Source organism: Pseudorasbora parva, chromosome 5, assembly GCF_024679245.1.
Source record: "Pseudorasbora parva isolate DD20220531a chromosome 5, ASM2467924v1, whole genome shotgun sequence".
Taxonomy (NCBI): Eukaryota; Metazoa; Chordata; class Actinopteri; order Cypriniformes; family Gobionidae; genus Pseudorasbora; species Pseudorasbora parva.
This window is the reverse complement of record NC_090176.1, coordinates 15191162-15211698: the sequence shown is the minus strand read 5'-3', so window position 1 is coordinate 15211698 and position 20537 is coordinate 15191162. Positions and strand designations below refer to the sequence as shown.

General features: G+C 36.7%; 1 long non-coding RNA gene across 2 annotated transcripts; it reads left to right on the top strand.

Moving 5' to 3' along the window:
- Window positions 1-814: 814 nt before the first annotated feature.
- On the top strand, window positions 815-7089 carry LOC137075983 (uncharacterized). 2 transcript variants are annotated; one of them, XR_010905146.1, is made up of 5 exons: window positions 815-1100; window positions 1412-1453; window positions 3628-3692; window positions 5972-6037; window positions 6713-7089. It is a non-coding gene; the product is annotated as an uncharacterized lncRNA (long non-coding RNA). The 2 variants fall into 2 exon arrangements; XR_010905145.1 differs by lacking the exon at window positions 6713-7089 and having other exon boundaries at window positions 5972-6222.
- Window positions 7090-20537: the final 13448 nt, after the last annotated feature.

Below are 20537 nucleotides of genomic sequence, written 5' to 3'. Positions count from 1 at the left end.
CCTGACACAAAGCAGAGGTGTTGTCTTGGCCTCAAAATTCCCCAGATCTCAATCCAATCGAGCATCTGTGGGATGTGCTGAACAAACAAGTCTGATCCATGGTGGCCCTGCCTCGCAACTTACAGGACTTAAAGGATCTGCTGCTAACATCTTAGGGGTCAGGGCTGTTTTAGCAGCAAAAGGGGGACCAACACAATATTAGGAAGGTGGTCATAAAGCCTCATCTGTGTATGGTGTAACTTGTATGGAATTATGGCAATATTAGCAAACAAGTGTTGCTTTGGACAGAGCATCCACCCTAAATCAACAAGTTATGTTATAGTGCCACACAGTAAAAGGGAAAATGAAAGTTGACAATAGGCAAGATTATTTCTAAAGGAAAGGTCAGTAATTTGTACAAATGTAAAAGGGTCATTATAGGTCACATGAATGTAACTGTAATGCCACCAAGATGCAGAAATTGAAATTAATACATATGCAGTGTTTACGCTGTATGTGTTTAGCAGAGTAGGGGTTGGTATATATATATATATATATATATATATATATATATATATATATATATATATATATATATATATATATATATATATATATATATATATATATATGTATGTATGTATATTTATGTATATATATATATATATATATATATATATATATATATATATATATATATATATATATATATATATATATATATATATATATATATATATATACACACACAATTTAAACAATTCATTAATTCATTTTCTCTCTGTATTGCTTTGAGCATGATTGGTTATTCTGACTGTCATCCGGTATACTGGCCAATGACAAATGCGCGCGCCTTTTACAGGTCAAATTTGAATTATACGTTTGTTGTAGAGTGAGTGTGTGCGCTGCTAACGTTAACGTTACTGCTCGGGCATCTGTAATGCAGTAGCTAACTTCGGTTCTGTTCGGTTTTACATGGATTCCTACATTGGTTATTTTTTAAAAAAATGTTTTATATTTTGGGCGAATTTAAGTTGCGGGATGTTAATGGAGGACAAACAAGAAAAAAATTCATATGGGCAACTTTTACCAACGTAACGGACATATTGGAACTGCAGAAGGTAAGTTAACTAACGTTAGTTTTATTTTTATTTTTTAAAATCTTCTGTTACATCAAGATATAAATGTTTAAGTGATAATCAAATCGCGATTACCCCAATAACGACATTAGTAAGTTACATACTGTAATCATTAACTACCAGCTATCGTTATTGTCGTTGTTTGCATGTGTTAATATTATAAGCTAGGTTTGAGATAAAAAAAAATCAATATAGAAGCTTTGGATTGAGTGAACTGACTTTTGAAAATACCTCTGTTAGTAAGTAAGTTAAATAGCTAATATTGTTGTGTGTTTGTTTCCCTCATGAACCAGAAATTTTGGGAAGAAAATCCAGCCTCACGATCTTCAGGGGTGGTAAGTACGTTATTGTAATACTAACACGAAGACAGTGAATTGATAACGTTACTGATATGCACAGTAGTAACGTTAGTCATTTTATTGGAAGTTTGTCGTTATGTTAATATTTAATTTCATTTGTTGAAGATATGAAGGTCATTCGTGTGGGAGACAACACATGAAAACAGAAGTAACGTTTCACATGTAATGTTAATTCAGGTTTAGACAACATGTGTGAGTAAATGATAAGAGAATTCTCATTTTTGGGTGAGCTATGTTTTTAGGGTCTTGTTTCCAATCTTGGAGTCATTAGAGCATACTTTATATCTTTTGGGGATCATAGTCATGTTTCCCTTATGTGCCATATAAACGTGGGGAACATAGGAATGACCCCCAATGAACCCAGAGTTGCCAAATTATAAGTGTTAAAGGGATAGTTCACCCAAAAATGAAAATTAGCCCATCATTTACTCACCCTCAAATCATCCTAGGTGTATATGACATTCTTTTTCTTTTGTAATATAATTGTATTCGTCTGGAAGAAGAATCATATACTTCCTAGGATGATTTGAGGGTGAGTAAATTATGGGCTAATTTTCATTTCTGGGTGAACTATCCCTTTAAACCCCTCCATTCAAATATAAAAATGCACATAGTGCCTCTGGCACAACCTGAATATGAATCCCTATTCTCTATGACTATTACATCATGCTGGCCGCTAAGATTTGTTACACTAGGGGTGTCACTCCCACAAAATATTCAAGGATGTTGTTCAGTTATTTAGTATTATTATGAATTCTGGTTAAAATCATTAACTTTGAATTTTCTGAACTTCGAAATAAGCACATTGCATGGCATCATTACTCCAGTCTTCAGTGTCACATAATTAAAATATGCTGATTTGCCATTGAGATTTGGGGAGTTTGGAGGCCAAGTCAACACCTCAAACCCGTTGCTGTGCTCCTCAAACCATTCCTGAACCACTTCGCTTTGTGGCAGGGCACATTATCCTGCTGAAAGAGACCACAGCCACCAAGGAAAGGGTTTCCATGAAAGGGTGTAAAATAGTCTGCAACAATGCTTAGGTAGGTGGGACGTGTTAAAGTAACATCCACATGGATGGCAGGCCCCAAGGTTTCCCAGTAGAACATTGCCCAAAGCATCACACTGCCTCCGCCGGCTCGCCTTCTTCTGGTGCCATGTGTTTCCCAGGTAAGCGACACACCTGGCCATCCACGTGATGTAAAAGAACACGTGATTCCTCAGACCAGGCCACCTTCTTCCATTGCTCCGTGGTCCAGTTCTGATGCTCACGTGCCACTGTTGGTGCTTTCGGCGGGGTCAGGGGTCAGCATGGGCACCCTGACTGGTCAGCGGCTATGCCGCCCATACGCAACAAACTGCGATGCTCTGTGTATTCTGACACCTTTCTATCAGAACCAGCATTAACTTCTGGAGCAGTTTGAGCTCCAGTAGCTCGTCTGTTTGATCGGACCACACGGGCCAGCCTTCGCTCCCCACGTGCATCAATGAGCCTGTGCCATGAGCCTGTGGCCGGTTCTCCACTGTTCCTTCCTTGGAGCACTTTTGATAGATACTGACCACTGCAGACCGGGAACAGCCCACAAGAGCTGCAGTTTTGGAGATGCTCTGACCCAGTCGTCTAGCCATCACAATTTGGCCCTTGTCAAACTCGCTCAAATCCTTACGCTTGCCCATTTTTCCGGCTTCTAACACATCAACTCTGAGGACAAAATGGTTACTTGCTGCTCACTTCAATTTTCACTATATATATATATATATATATATATATATATATATATATATATATATATATATATATATATATATATATATATATATATATATATATATAGTATACACGGTGTGTACGGCTTTCTTTTATATATATATATATATATATATATATATATATATATATATATATATATATATATATATATATGTATATGTATGTATGTATGTATAATTTTTTTTTTTTTTTTAGCAACATAAAAATATGATGAAGCTTGTGCTTGTCTTTGAGAGATTAAAATTATGTTTGACTGCCTGTTTCTTTCCAAGTATTTTTGACATTTCCTTTTCCAACTGTGATAACTGCTAATGATAAAACTTTAAAAGTAGATAAAGCTCATTTTAACTTTTTTTTATTTTATTTTCCTTTTCTTTAGATCAAGCATCGGAACAATGTTTACAGGGCAGAACAGGTACCAACAGAGAAACAAGTACATCACTAGTAAGTATCAATGCAGTATATAAAACCATAGACCATAAAGGTATAATGCACTCCAAAATGCTCTATTTTCCCTTCATCATGCCATCCCAGCTTTCCACAGATTGTTGGAAAAGTGATTCATCTTTGTGAGTCCATATAGGCCTACAGTGTGTGCATAATTACACAAGGTGATATTCTGATCTTATTTTTTTCCAAGCACATTTTACCCATTTCACACAAGTGTGCCACACAAGTCCTAAAAACTGACTTGTTGTCCATCTTTTTTACAGTCTGATTCCACACCATATTAATCTTGATAACTACTATTAATTTATTAAATCATTTATAAGGGATGTATAATTAAAGAAGGATGAAAGTGAAAAAGGCTAAAAGGTAAAATGGGCTAAAAAAGAGATTTAACTCAGACTGAAGAGTCAAAAATTATTAAAATGGAATGATGCAATACTAATGCAATAATCAAAATTAAGGTGTGACCATTGGACAGCAAAATGCTTATTGATTCAGCAGGGTCATACAAAAACAGGCCGATTTTCCAGAACTGCAACCTACCTGGAGTCTCCTGAAGTGCAAGGTGTCAGGATCTCAGACACTTCAGTTAGGTAAAGAATCCTAAAAAACACCATTTAATAAGAATCAAACATGAAGACATACATAATAGACAGATTGAGAGTGACTCTTGTGATTCTTATTAAGTGGGGGTCATATTTCAGGGTTCTTAAAAGTCTCTGATATCCTGACACCTTGCACTTTCTGGAGACTATGTAGGTTGCAGTTCTGGTGGTGTCTGGTCCTGTGGTTCTGGAGACTAAAGGGTTCCTGATGGTTCACAACTAATTCACCTTAATTCATATTTGTTTTAGAAGTTAATTTATTTCTTCACCTGTTTTTTTATGACCCTGCTGAATCGATGTTTTGCTGTCCAATGGGCATGCCTTAATTGTGCAATTTCTAGTATTGCATCTTTCTCATGGGTATTTAAAAAAGGACGTTCCAGTCTAAGTTAAATCCTTTTTTTTAAATGAAAACCTGTGTAATAATGATGCACACCTGAATACAAGACATTTTTCACTCCGAGCCTTTCTTAAAAAAAATATATCACTTATAATTTTGGATTTGAATTGGTAAAATGTGCTTAGAAAAATAAATCTGAATATAAACTTGCATTATACTAAAGCATGCTTCAGAAACTACATAATAATAATAAGTTATCTTATCATGTGAGCTTCACAATTCTCTTGGATTATTGTCATGATGTGTATACTGACGTGTTTGTTAAAAAAATGTTATACAAATGACAATAATTTATTGAAAAATCCCTGTTTGCACAATTCTACGAAAACAACTAAAGAACTCTGTATTAATACATTCTAGACAAGTGATTTGGCAATTTCATTGGTAAAGAATGCATATGTGCGCAGACCTACCTTGTCTGCGCACATATGCATTCAAACACGCATACCTATAAACTAAACGTAATGCGCATGTGTGTCCATCACCATTAAGTTTACACAGAGATAACGGTATTGTTTTCAAAAACATTGTGTTTTCAGGCCACCAGAACTCCATTGTTGTGTAAATGAATGTCCAAAACGCGTTGTGTAAACGTCCCCTTATAAAGCATATATATTTTTTAAAAACCTTGTCATTTTTTAATTGAATTTGCCTAATTAAACTCATCTGAACCACCTAATCAAGGTTTTCAGGACTACCAGAACATTCCAGGCAGATGTTTAGAGCTACACTCTGCAGGAAATTCTACACACAAACTGAAGGGATTGTTGACACCAAAATTAAAAGTCTATCAATCACTTACTCACCCTCATGTTGTTCCAAACATGCATGACTTTCTTTATTTTGATCAATTTTTTTTCAGTGTTTTTTTTTTTTTCTCCATACAAAGGAAAGCAGTTTGGTTGCCAACATTCCTCAAAATATATCAAGAAATAATTATACAGGTTTGAAACGACATGAGGATGAGTTAACGATGACAGAATTTCCATTTTTGGGTGGTAAACCATCTCAAGTATTTTCATGTCTTTTTAGTTAGTTAAAAAATATGCCGTCATTAATCCTATATTTAATTCCCTTAAAAATATTGAGGGAAAGACCCTCAGCTACCAGACCCTACCAGATGAAACAGAAGACAAAAAGAAAACTTTAATTACATTAAATTGAGCTTGTTTAAAGTAAAAAAAACAAAAAAAAACATTTATTAAAAATCTTTTTTTTTTTTTTTTAAGACTTTTCAGAGAATCATAGTGTTCTTTTTTTCTTCCCAGATGCACCAAGGACCCTGCTGATTACTGGTATTTTGAAGGATTGTTCTTTATCTGCTTTATCTTCTGGTAACAAATCATGGATCTTTTTTTTTTTGTTACTTCTTAAAACGCTTGTTAGAATTCTGAATAAAAGACTGTTATATTTGTAATCAGATATCTCGAGTTAGAGACGGTTTGTGGATTGTACCCCCCTCATTTGTGTTGAAATCCGATGGCTCAGTGAGGCTTGCATAGCCAGCAATGACATTTCGTTTCTCAAGATCCATTAATGTACTAAAAACATATTTAAATTAGTTCATGTGTGTACAGTGGTTCAATATTAATATTATAAAATGACAAGAATATTTTTTGTGTGCCAAAAAAAACTGACCGATTTCAAAACTGCTTCCTGAAGCTTCAGAAGCTTGACACGCTGATCGCGTGTAAAACCACCAAACTGCTGAAATCATGTGACTTTGGCTCTCCGAACTGCTGATTTGACACACTGATCTATAATGCTCCAAAGCTTCTTGTTTTGAAATCGGGCATCACTATATAAGTCGTTATTTCGTTTTTTTTGGAGCACCAAAAATATTCTCGTCATTTTATAATATTAATATTGAACCACTGTACTCACATGAACCGATTTAAATATGTTTTTAGTACATTAATGGATCTTGAGAGAGGAAATGTCATTGCTGGTTATGGAGGCCTCACTGAGCCATCGGATTCAACACAAATATCTTAATTTGTGTTCCAAAGATGAACGAAGGTCTTATGGGTGTGGAACGGCATGAGGGTGAGGAATAAGTTACATTATTTTCACTAACCCTTTAACATTTAATAAATAAATGCTGTATAATTTTAATAAACGTTGTACATTTTGTAAAGTGTTACACAGTCTTGTATAGCCATAATCCTAAAGTTTGAGAATTTGATAAAACTATTGTTAATTACTGAAGTAGTTTAAATGTTGTATTTTATTTATATCAATATCAATAATTTAATGATGGAATCATTCCATTTTATTTAGATTGTTTTACATAATTTAAACACTATTAAATTGTGTAAACAAATGCTGCAAATCAGAGTTTGAGTTGATTTGAATTCTTTTTATACTGTTTTCAGACTTATTTTATCTGCCAAAATAAAATTCTTAATTTTAAATCTTTATCACGTCTTTGCATTTTATTGAAAGAGTTTGACTGTAATAATCTGGAAAATGCTTGTAAAATAACAGTAATTTTCTGTAGAACTACCATTACCGTCATTTTATTGAAAGAGTTTGACTGTAATAATCTGGAAAATGCTTGTAAAATAACAGTAATTTTCTGTAGAACTACCATTACCGTCATTTTATTGAAAGAGTTTGACTGTAATAATCTGGTAAATGCCTGTAAAATAACAGTAATTTTCTGTAGAACTATCAGCGCCGTCATTTTATTGAAAGAGTTTGACTGTAATAATCTGGTAAATGCCTGTAAAATAACAGTAATTTTCTGTAGAACTATCAGCGCCGTCATTTTATTGAAAGAGTTTGACAGTAATAATCTGGTAAATGCCTGTAAAATTACAGTAATTCTGTGTAGAACTATCAGCGCCGTCATTTTATTGAAAGAGTTTGACTGTAATAATCTGGTAAATGCCTGTAAAATAACAGTAATTCTCTGTAGAATTATCAGTGCCGTCATTTTATTGAAAGAGTTTGGTTGTAACAATCTGGTAAATTCCTGTAAAATAACAGTAATTCTCTGTAGAACTATCAGTGCCGTCATTTTATTGAAAGAGTTTGATTGTAATAATCTGGTAAATGCCCGTGAAATAACAGTTTTAAACTGTAAAAAAACAATCATAAAAAAATGGTAATTGACTGGCAGCAGCGGCTGCCAAACAAAAACCGTAAAAAAAAGGTAAAACACCTTAATTTAAACAAGGAAAAAATCTGTAAAATAACGTTGTTTTTCAATAAATCTTTTAATGAAAATTTCTGTAAAATTATTGTTTTTGCATTTTATTTGAATTAAGATATTTTACTTTAATTTTACGGTTTTTGTTTGGCAGCCGTAGCTGCCAGTCATTTACCATTTTTTTACGAGATTTTTTTTTACAGTGTATGATCCATACATATGTAAATCATACAAAAAATAAATGTATTAAAATTATTTTAGAATTGTATGTGTGTTTCTTGTTATTTCACTTACTTAAAATTCTACTTACAATTCTGCATTATTTTTGCTACAACTGAGATGCATGCATTTAGAATGGCATACCCTGTTACAGTCAAGTAGTGATATCATTTACAGTAGCCTATAGAAATCTATTAAAGCAATGTCAAATGAGAAAGAGTATGAGACAACAATGTAAGGAAGGAAAAGGAGTGGCCTAAAGCTCTGCTAGACTCCACGTTGCTAGTTCAAAAGATCTGTCCAAGCCTCCATTGCGAATTTGGAAAAGTCAAATTTCAAGTAATAAAGTATTCTCGTAAGTTTATAATATGCCATTGAAAATACATACGGGTGATGGGTTCGAATGCCGATCGCCATGTTGCCCCTCCATCTTGAAAGTACATTAGCCAAAGAGGGACATACCCATTAATTCAAGCTTCGCCTTTCGCGTTTTAATACTCGATGGCACCGTGTCGAATGTGAAGAGGGGGATTGCCATGTTAATCTTCGGCCACCGTAGGATTTAAAACGAAATCAGAATTGAGAGGAACAGAAACTTTTATTCCCTAGGTGGTCATATACCTTTTCACCGCTAGATGGGGGAAAATATCACACAGTGTAGCTTTAAACAAATCGACTGAACGAACAGTGAATTTAAATTAATCGATTGAATGAATGACTCACTCGAAGACAATTACTTGTCGCCACCTACTGGCGTAACAATAACCTGCAGAAATACTCTCAGAAAATGAGCCTACAAGAATTAGCCTACAAGAAGGACATTACATAAACAGTGGAGAGGACACATTTCTAATGTCTTAGATAGGATTAAAAAAAATAATAATAATAACATACTGAATCTATTTGCTCATGCCCTTTACATTTTCTATGATATTTTCATAAAATATGAAACTTTTTTTATCCACCACAATATGATATTTTGCGTAAAACAGCTTAGAACCCATGGTCTTTGGCCAATGCTTAGATGTTGCATGCATTTCTAGAAATTCTTGTTTAACCATATTTCAATTGTTTAAGTCTCCTTGAGGGTGAGATCTGTTTGGCAGAGGGGGAGGGGGGGGAATTTCTTTTCTATCTCTCTCCCCGCTATTTAATATGCTGTTTCAATATTCCAGAGGGTGTTAAATGCAAATTCTGAGGTCACTCATAAGTCAATGTAAAAAAAAAAATATTTTGAGGACAGAGAGATGTAGGCTAAGAAACTGGCAGAGTCACTTAAATGAAGCAGATTCCCACTTTCAAACTCGCTACGTGCAAAACAAAGGATCCAGAACATCTAAAGGATAAGCCTTCTTGATCATACAACAGATCGAGTAGATTGCAGAGAGGAAAAGCAACAGAAGCACCAATTTACTCATGATGATAAAATCTCAGAATACGACATACAAATTCTTTGATGACACGCAAGGAAACAGCAAAGTGTCCACATTATGTAGATATATTTCCCCTGGAGAAACTTCGGAAGTCATTCAGAGGGGTTCATTAACTGCATAGAGCGAAATTAAAGCGAAAAGTCTAATATGAGAAGAAATCTCCACAGAGAATAATGTCATGCTCCATCTCATTTCTATTATGCTGCAAAATGTTTCTTGTTTTCATTGATATTTTAATTACAACAAAATCTGTTTAGTTTGAGTAGTTTGTGTTGATGCATTCAGCGCTCAATCTTTGTCATGGGGCAAAAAAGCTGCTGGAAAATGATCTGAGTATTTGTGGAGCAAATTCCTCAGATGGACTCACTGGAGCGATTAGTGCTCTGTAATGATCTTCCTGATTCTGGTCTTAATAGCTGGAAAAGCTTTTGGAAGTTAGATCTGCAGAGTTTCATAGGGAGGGGAACTAAACAGCTTTTCTCCTTGAAGACACTGTAACTTGAACAAGTTGGATATGTGAGTTGAGTACATTACACGTCAAATTAATTGTCTCCACTATAATTAATTGAAAGTTGCCTCAAAGTAATTAATAAATCTCCTAAAAATTTGATATTCATGGTCAGCTAATGTGGTCTAAGAAGCAAACTTCCCTATTTCATTCAAGTTAGTAAACTTACTAAGATTTGTAATTAAAATTTTTGTTTTTACTAACCTCAATTCCACTGGCTTAAAAAAAGGTGAAACAGGGGATTCAGCTCCCAGCATGCTTGGCATGTGACTGGAAGAGTTACTTTATTTAAAGGGGGGGTGAAACACTCAGTTTCAGTCAGTGTCATGTCAATCTTGAGTACCTATAGAGTAGCATTGCATCCTGCATATCTCCGAAAAGTCTTTATTTTTTAAGTAATTATATAAGAAAGATGCGCTGTTCCGAGTCTTTCCGAAAAAAGCCGAGCGGGTGGGGGCGTGTCGTGTGAGCGGAGCTAAATAATGACGTGTGCTCGCTGCTGCTATTGTGTTGAGTCGAGTGCGTCGTAAAGCTGTGTCATCCCTAACAGCGGGAAAAAAACTTTATTCAAAATAAAAATATGGCTTTTAATCAGATACAGCCATACATCTATGATCCGGAATCAGACCCAGAGGCTGCAGTTGAACAGGAGCAGCAGCAAAAACGACTAGAGCAGGACGTCTCTATGTGGTACAAGTTATACACTAACTATATAATATGCTTAGCGGCTTGTGTTATTTACATATTTATACTTGAATTATATCGTCGTATTTTTGTCTTTGAAGGTGTACATGTGGGAAGTGCAGTTGTGCACGTGTGTTTGTGTGTTTACGCGTGGTTTGTGTAGACAGTAAGCGGACTAAAAAAAACACAGACATTTGAAGCAGTCTCACTCACCGCCTGCGGTTCTAACGTTGGGACTGCTCCATCATTCAGCATTAGGCGATCGGAAAATCCTGTGTCGAGCTGGGCCTTGTTTATGAAACAGTCGGCACCGAAATGCAGCGAACAGATATAAACATTCGCGCAACTCAGTTGCTGATCCGGAAAAGCAAATTACATCCACTGTTGCCTTAACGCGGGGTTTTGGGGGAATCTGTGCAGGACTGTCTTGGTCTGGCAACCAAAAACGCACTTTTTTGGTGACATTGTTATGTGCACATCACCTGTCCAGCATCCTACAAGCCAGCGCTTTGATGGGCGTAGCCTGTTACTTTCGCTCTCTCCCTCTCTCTCTCTCACGCGCTTCCGGTAGAATTGTCCGTAAGGCCCATACAAGGAAATTCCGCCCCCATTAACGTCAAAGGGGACGCATGATCTCAAAAAACTTGCCGAAACTTATGACTAACCGGAAGTAGTATTTTTGACAAAGAAATACTCCCATCAAACGTCCACCTTAACTTTTGAAACTTTGTCTATGTTTAGTATGGGATTCCAAGTCTTTAACAGTGTACAAAGATCAGTATGCATGAAACAGCATTTCACCCCCCCCCCTTTAACTTGTTTTGGGAAAAGATCAGTAACTGTGATGCAGTGTTTAATGTAAAAGCATTATTATTTTATTCAGTGAATTGTAATTTTAAAGGGGTCATATCAGTACATGCACTTTTACAAGCTGATTGTATGGAAATTTGCGTTGGCAGTGCCTGTAAACAACCATCCAGTAATGATAAAAATCCATCAAATGGGTTTTTTAAATCTCCTTATATGCTTTCGCCTGTCTCAAATCGAGCCGTTCGACCTTGTGACATCACACGGTCGGACACCCCTCCCACGACTGTTGATTGACAAGCGTTTCATCTCAGACAGCAATTGCATTACCACATGACCTTGGTGTAGGTAATTTGGATGAGGATTTTATGCAGGTGGTGGGAGATTGACGGCAATAAAATCACTGATTAGCCCCTGTAAATGATGACAATACCTTCCAACCCCACAAGAAACAATTACCGTCCAAATAAGGCTTCAGCCAGCTCCTTCACCACTAACGGAGTGAGCTGGAAAATTAAACTTTTCCCGAACCCTGTGAGGAGGAGGGCCATAACATCATGGCCACCAACAAACCTCAGCAAAGATTGTTCTTGCTCCGGCTTTAACTTCTGTATATTTAGCAGCGGATTTATGCAACAACGGAATGAATGATTTCTTTCACATCTTTCTCCGCAGCCATTACTGAACTACAGCTCAAACTAGCGCACAACATCAACGTCATCGTTCTCAGCCACTCCCTCTGTTCGCTGATTGGACCGGTTAAAATTTGTTCGGAGAAAACCTAAGAATATATTGTCGTCCCAGATGGAGTACTGAAGGAAAATGAAAATTGAGCAGAAGTACGTAGGAGGGCGGAGCCAGGCTAAAAATGTTCCATCTAAATATTTTTTTTTTCTGTGACTAGAGTTTTTAACATTAATTGCAGGGGGATTTCCTGTTATTGTAATCTGTACAGTACTTCAAACTAATCATTTATAAAATATGTACATTCAACATATCTGACATGATAACAATCATATCTAACATATACTGTAAAACTTCATTGTTAAACACTGTTGCTCCTATCGTCCAGGTAACAAGAATGGAAGAGTCAATGCACTATCCTGAATGAATGCACCTGAAGACTCTCCTGACTTTCTCGAGCCCATGGAATGGAAGGTCCGGTAGATTGGGCGGATCATCTGAACCTTCTGTCACAGCCACCAGAACTTTTGTAGCCAGTTTTTTAGCATGGGCAGAATACACCCAGAATTCCCTGTGTCAGAGGAGGAGGCCTGACTTCATTCCAGTGCGTGTTTGGATACCAACCACCTCTGCTCCCATGGTCAGGGGAATCCTCCTACATTCCTTCTGTGAATCACTTTTTCCAAGAGAGTGAGAGGGGCTGTGACTCTGCTCATCATCATCTGTAGGGAGATATTCGGCAACACAAGAGCCAAGCTGATGTCTGGCAGACTCAAACCCCTTCCTATAACCCAGACAAAAAGTATGGCTCTCCACCAAAGACATCCGACTACAGCTCCCATGCAAGAAACTTAGTCCCAGGTTAATTGTCCTCTTTGAGATCAAGGAAAAAAATCAATCTCTCTCTAAAGGGAAATTAACTGTAAGAATTCATGTGTGAACAGGTCCTTGTCAAAAATACCGGTAAATTGATTCAGACAATATACCAGTAAGAGAAGTTGTAACATTACCAGTAAATTATCGGTAATATGCGTTGTGTGGTCACAGAATTAAGATTACGCTATTAGCATGTATGAGGTAAGAATGCTCTGATGTAAGAAGTCTGTTTTAAGCCAATCAAAACAGATTATTCAAGTATTATTCAGATCAAAACTTATTTTCCATTCATGAGCTCTGCAGCTCTGCAGTTGAATACTATTGTGTTCAAGAGCAAAAAAAGCATTCTGTTTGATCATCCCCTTATGGCTTTCACTCAGACGTCAAAAATTGACAAATTGAACATATAATGAAACTAAAGTACTTCTCCTCATACGGGAGAATGAAGACAACGGCACAAAGATCACTTCCGATGATATACTGATATTTTGAAGCTAATGTGTGAAGGCTCCTTTACCGGTAAAAAGCCAGAAAGCTGTTGCTTGTGTAAACAGCATATTTGTGTATTTACCAGTAAAGTCATTCTGATAAACGATAATTTTATGGTAATTTACCAATACCTATATTTTTGTGTGAAAGGGGCTAATGTCAAATTAGCCCCTTTCCATGTTTCCTTTCCTGTATTCCATGTCTCTATTCTCAAACCACAGAGCTTGGTACCACTGATGAGCCAACCCCTTGCCAGAAGATCTCCTGGAGCAGAGGTGGTTGGTTAAAGTTCCTCATTGACTAGGAGGGGTATATGTCCGAGAGGAGCATTCCTGGGTTCCTAGAGATAACATACTTGACCCTGATCTACTTATCTCCTTTGAAGAAAACCATCCAAATTGACAAGTTTCACAAAGCAGAGGGTGAACATCTTGACATCAGAGCTGTATCACCTTGTGTTTGCAGTCCTGTGCTGGATCGTCGTATGTACCTCATGTTTCCCTGTTAGTCAAGTTTTGTTTTTCCCCCTCGGGGTAGTTTTTGTCTTTTTTAATTTTAATTTTTTTAAAAAGAGCCCATTTCCTCCTGCATATTGGGTCCTCGCTCTCATCCATTCAACCAACCCTAACAGTTACTGTTACTTTATTGTCACTAATTCTGCATGTCTGTGTTGCCTGGCAGTAACAGCTTTCCACTGAAGGCGTGTTGAAGCTGAGAACCCATGTGCAGTTTATTAAAGTAAATGTAAATAGATACAAATTAACATAACCAAACAGTGACTTGGCTTGACATAAACTTTACCATAAACCATGATTACATTTATCAATTACATAAAGCTAGATAAGAGACTATGGAAACATGGCAGCTAAATATACAGAAGGACACATGACAGAACAAGACACATGAAAGTTATCAAAACCAGTGAGATAAATGTGTAGCCTGTACTAGGACTGTGTCCGAATTCTTGGGCAATTGTCTTGTCAGGCAATGATTTTGCAGCCATTTGTGCACAAAGGTAACTGCTGAAACTGACTTTGACTCCTGAGGCAATGTAACAGTTTAATGATCTACAACAAAAGGTGAAAACTAAATATTTAATTAATATCAATTTCTTGCTAGAAATTATATCAAAAGTGGAAAATGTTGGTCAAAATTGTACATTTACACACAAACTGCAACCACAATGCCATTTAATTTTTTTTTGCTTAACTGTCATCTAATGGAAAGGGATATCAAATGGATACATTTATGCTGCCTTTAAAAAAAGGATCAAGGTCTCCCATGATACAGGAAGGACTTTGGATTCAGACATCCCTTGATGCCTTTCTACCTTCGAAAACATCTTCCAAAGGCAGCATTTTTAAGCATTCGGACACAGCCTAGGCTTCCACCTACAGCGAGATCTGCTGGTTGCAGGTGAAGAGAAGTTAAAAACGGAGATCCTTGTCTTCTGTGTGTAACGATGCTTCAGGCTAGTGGAATCCATGTATGGTTTATTAAAACAAAGCAAATTCAGAGTACAGACAGGAAACATGACTAAAAATGAAACATGCCCACAACTGTGTCCGAAATCTCATACTGTTTAGGTAGCCTACTGCATTTAGTTTGAAACTTTGCGATCATTAAAAAAGTATGTTCTATATAGTATGAATGTGTGTTGTATTAATGAAATTTGGGAACACTATCTGCCAAGTTGTCATTGTCATGTGACCTGCGATTGTCAGTTGTATAATTTCACCTCTGTTCACAAATCCTCTCCCATGGCCTAATGGGATAGTAAAGTGTCCATCGAATGCACACTTCAGAATCTCGACAGAAGCATTAGGTCATCCGGATACTTTTGCCTTTTTTTTAAATAAATACTATGAATGTGGACATACTCCTCAGTTTACATGCTGTTTTTCGCCTATATAATATGAAAGCAGGCATATTCAGATGCTGTGTATGACTAAATTACAAAGTAAGAGTCATAAAAAAAAATAATATAAACCAAACCAAACAGACATGAAATTATGTAAATACATGGTAGTTAAAGACACCTCTATAAAGTGTGACAAAAATTACTATGTCATATTTAGTTTTAACTGTTATTAATTAGTACCTACATTGTGATGACCAACAACTGAATATGCAAACATTTTACAGTATTTTGTATCTTATTTTGTGGAAATATATCCGCATTGTCTTTGGTGCACAGCCCATCAGGGTTTACAGAGTATCTGTTGAGGTTGGCTAATATGGTTCCTTTGGCAACTATTTATTTATTTTTTAAATAAATTGTTTTCAGATGAAACTGTTCCCATCAAACATGAAAAAGTGCCAAGGACAGAGCAAGACAGCAGAGGAGTGTGAAATCAAAATTATGTGTCTGGCGCAAGTGATGCAAACATTACGCAACTGACGTGTGGTTCAGTGACAGTGCAACCATTTTATGGTCTGTAGTGGAAGATTTTCAACATTATATTGTCTTCATATGTCTTACTCAAGAAAGCAAGAAGAGTAAGATGCTTAAAGAGAACATGAAATACAAAAATGAAAACAAAAATAATCATTTGCACTTTATTCATTGATAGCAAGAGTGAGTTCACATGAAAATGAACTCTGTGAACTCTTGGGAACATAAAAGCAGTTCGAAATCACTGGAAAATCCTGGCTTGTTATTATTCATACCCAATAAAGATGTCACTTTTAATCATAACATGCAAATACACACATGATGTACATGGTGCTGTGATAAGCTCGGGAGGCAGTGCCGTGCTAATTTGGGTTTGTAACGGCAGATTTGCTGTTTGTTGGCAGTATTCCACAGCGCAGAGGGATCAGACTGCAGGCGGAGATGGCGATGACTTTGTTTGATCTCTCGCTGGGCTTTAGAACTCAGAGAGAAGGAAAAAAATACCCCGAAACACTGCAACCAACATATTTTAAATGGGCAAGGGAAGAGGAATGTCAACATCTCACTGTTAGGTCATTTCATGAAAATTGTGCCTTTTCCATTTGGTACATTATTGGTTTCAAACATTCTATTCTAAAAAAATGTTTAATCTTTCTATGTTAAGGAATACTGTCACAGATACGGATTATGACGACAGAATTCTGTGTAACAATGAGGTTTAACACAAAAGCAGATGTGTAACAGCACAGGGAGAACAGAACAGGGAGTATAAATACACAGATAAATACACAGGTTGAAGGAGAGAACTAAACAGGCACAGGTGGAAGATGAACTGTGTGTAGTGTAGGGGGATAGAATGTACAGTTTGTATAGTGTTAAATCCATTACGCCTATGGAGAGTCCCCACAAAGATAGTGAACCATACGAAAGTCTAATCAGTGTTATTTTAGTAGTTGAGATACTATTTAAGTTTTAATTAAAGGTGCACTATGTAGTATTTTTGCAGTAAAATATCCAAAAACCACTAGGCCAGTGTTATATATTTTGTTCAGTTGAGTACTTACAATATCCTACTAAATAACTATTTGTAAATTGTGAGAAAATTGCTATTTTAACCTAGGACGGAGGATGTGTCAGCATAGCATTTGAGGGAGTCACCTGTCAATTGCGTCATATCTGCGTTACCCTCGGTTTTAATTGGCAGAAACGCTTTTCTCTTAGCAGTGTGAACAAGTGTCACAGCAGTGCTGAGCGAACGCACAGAGTAACGTCATAACATCATTTTAAACACACTTTAATATATCTAATATGATAAACAGAGCTGCTTATACTCATGACCAGAAAAGCGGAAATAGTGCAGGCGCCCGGCAATTGTGTCCCGTCCCGTCATATTAAAAGTCGAGAGCCGTGTGTTTGTGTAACAATCGCTCCAGCAGCTATGCTCAGCTCCACAACACTCGGTCCTGCTCTGCTTCATATGATAGTAACGTTAATAACCGCATCCATGAACATGATTTCTGCCCGAGTCCTATTTTCCACTGGCTGTGAGGTGAAGACCACATGTCACAAGATACTGCACTCAATCTTAGCATTATCAAACTACTTCTTTGTTTTGAATAGGCGCCCTCTAGTGGACGGAAAGTTGCATAGTGGACCTTTAACAGTTTTAAATAGTTGGGGCTATTTCCACTAAATTCCAGAAAATAGTGGAAAAAAAGAAGTTTATCTGTGTCATGTTGTATGCCAGATTTATTCAAATGGGTCTGAAGGGATGACCCCCCCCCCCTCCCACACACACACACACACCTCGCCCGACCCTGCTACCCCACTCCACCACCCCCTCCCCCCACAATATACAGTGATATAAATGCAATATTCCAGTGTCATTAAATTAATTATACATGCTGGAAACATTCCAAATTGTCTGCATGGTCCTGAGCACACAGGGCCTGAGTTACACAGTTTCAAAAATGAATTTATATTTAAAAAATCTAAAAGCGCCTAATTTTTTTTTTAAATTTTATTTTATTTATTTATTTATTTGGGGGGGGGGCTTACACAACATATACTTACATGTTAATCACTTTTAGCAGTGTTTTATGTAACTTTAAAGGGTTTCCTGTAAAATCACACCAACATTTTGAACCTAGACCACTGTTATGGGAGGCTTTTCAATTTGGGTAGGCCAAATCCAGGCAGAAATGGTACCAGAGTAATTTAGTGTAAATACATTACTTGGTGTAAAACAAATGTCAAAGTGATGCATATCACCTAAGAGTAGAGACTCTAAGCTTTCAAATGGTACCACATATGACCCTGTACAGGGTCCATGGAGTTTAAGAGGCAAAAGGACTTGGAAAATGAGGTTCCTTTAACATAATGTTCACAATACTGAACAGGCAACTGAGAAAATAGCTTATAAACACAAATTTAACTAAAATTAACAAAACAGGGAACAGGTGTGTGACTAATCAGAAAAAAAAACATGACAATGAATGAGAATGACTGTGAGAAAAAAAGAAACGAAAAACAACATAACGAAAAACTAAACAGAACAAGATGATGAAACTAAACAGAACATGATTGTTACATTAGTTAACTATAATAACCCTGGCTCAAATATAATAAGTTACTGGATTTTTGAGATGTTTTCAGAAAAAAGTTAACAATAACAGTAAAAGTGACATCAGCTATTCACTGTTTTGAAGAATAACCATGCTGTTATTCTTAAAAAAAAAAATATGAATCCTTAAAAGATGGCAATATTATGGTCATTTGCTGACTATGTAGTGACAAACAGAGGAAAGCCAAAAGAGAAATGATTCCAAATATATTCTCTTTAAAAGCCATGCTGCTCATCAGTCACCTCATTACCTCTTTAAAGAGCATAAACAATCCCAGCTCACTGGACACAGATCTTCATTAAGTCGTTATATTGGCTCTGCTTTTCTTGAGGTCAGTGTCTCAGGGGAAGAGACATGAAGTTCATGCTTGAGGAATGTCAGACCCCCCTGATGGAGGGCGTCCCTCTACCATCCTTCATATTAGGTGGCCTGAGAAGGGAAGCACACAGAATTCATCAGTGTCATGCTTTCATCATGATATGATCCCCTGAGATCTTCCAGGCCTATCTCATAAGCATTCTCTCCATATAACAGCAGACACCCCGTTAACTGCCCTGATATAAGTAACCTACAGCAGTTACTAAGGGTTTGGAATCACAAGGATTATGTTATGTTCCTATCCTAAATCAAATAATATTTCAACAGAATGGTTCAATCTCAAATTGTAACTGAATTGTAGTCAGAAACAGGGCAAAAAAACAAGGCAGTGTAAGGGGTGGTCACACTAGATTTTTAGCATGCCAAATTTCTGCGGAGGCCACTGTGGATATGACCAAACCAAAATGTTGTTTTTTTTGTTGTTGTTGTTTTATGCACACGTGGATTTTGTAATAAGCACATTAGGTATGTTAGGTATGTTTAGAAGCAGCTGGTTTGAGCTGGTTTATGCTGGACCTTAGTTGGTCATGACGAGCTGGTTATAAGCTGGTTCTGAGGTGGTTATAAGATGGTCCTGAGCTGGTTAAAAGCTGGTCCTGAGCTGGTTATAAACTGGTTCTGAGGTGGTTATAAGCTGGTCCTGAGCTGGAGCTAGTTTCTTTATAGGACCAGTTTGGGACCAGCACTTGACTTGATCTTAAAATAAAATAAAATAAAATAAAATAAAATAAAATAAAATAAAATAAAATAAAATAAAATAAAATAAAATAAAATAAAATAAAATAAAATAAAATAAAATAAAACATAAAGCTTTCTGCAAACTGATGAGATAAAGACTAAATAAGTGGCCTACACCCTTCTTTTCTTGACTCTGATTGGACTTTTTTGTGTGCTGTCTTTGATGAAACAGTTCAGGGTAGTCGCTAGTGAAGGGTTTGGGATTGACTAAAAAAAATCTATATCAAGACTGAGTGTCCATGAACAAAAATATGTTATTTCAGGGGATCATATGCCTGCTGAGGAACCGCCATTCAGATGAGATTGTTTATCCAGGTATTTTAGACCTTCTTATAGTGAATTAGAAAAATAATCTATCTTCTACTATGTCATAATGAGTAAAGCCAAGTTACTGCGAGTACAAACTCCAGAACTTGGTCACTGGCCCATTGGTATTTGGCCTCTCTAGTTATTTGAGCCATCATTACATGGAACCATCATAACCTTCCAGTATAGCCTAGCCAAGAGTGCTGGGCCTGAAAATCCAGTTATAATTTCCGATCTGCCGTACTGAGTGCGTACAAATAAGCAGTCGCAGTGTTTAGAGCACACGCTGCAGCACAGCACATAATGTAGCTCAACTGAACAAATATGGCCTGTGTTGATCCAGTGAGTCAGAGAGAGGAGATTGTGGGACAGGCACTGCTTATACGTAATTGAGGAAATTAGAAACTGCCATGGGACTGGCAAGCAGTTAGCAGAGTCAACATGGCCGTGTCTCTCCGTGCTCTGATTGGGGTGTTTTTTGGTAACAGGGCGAAATGACTATTGACATTTGTAATGTGATTGAGATGGATGAGGAGCAC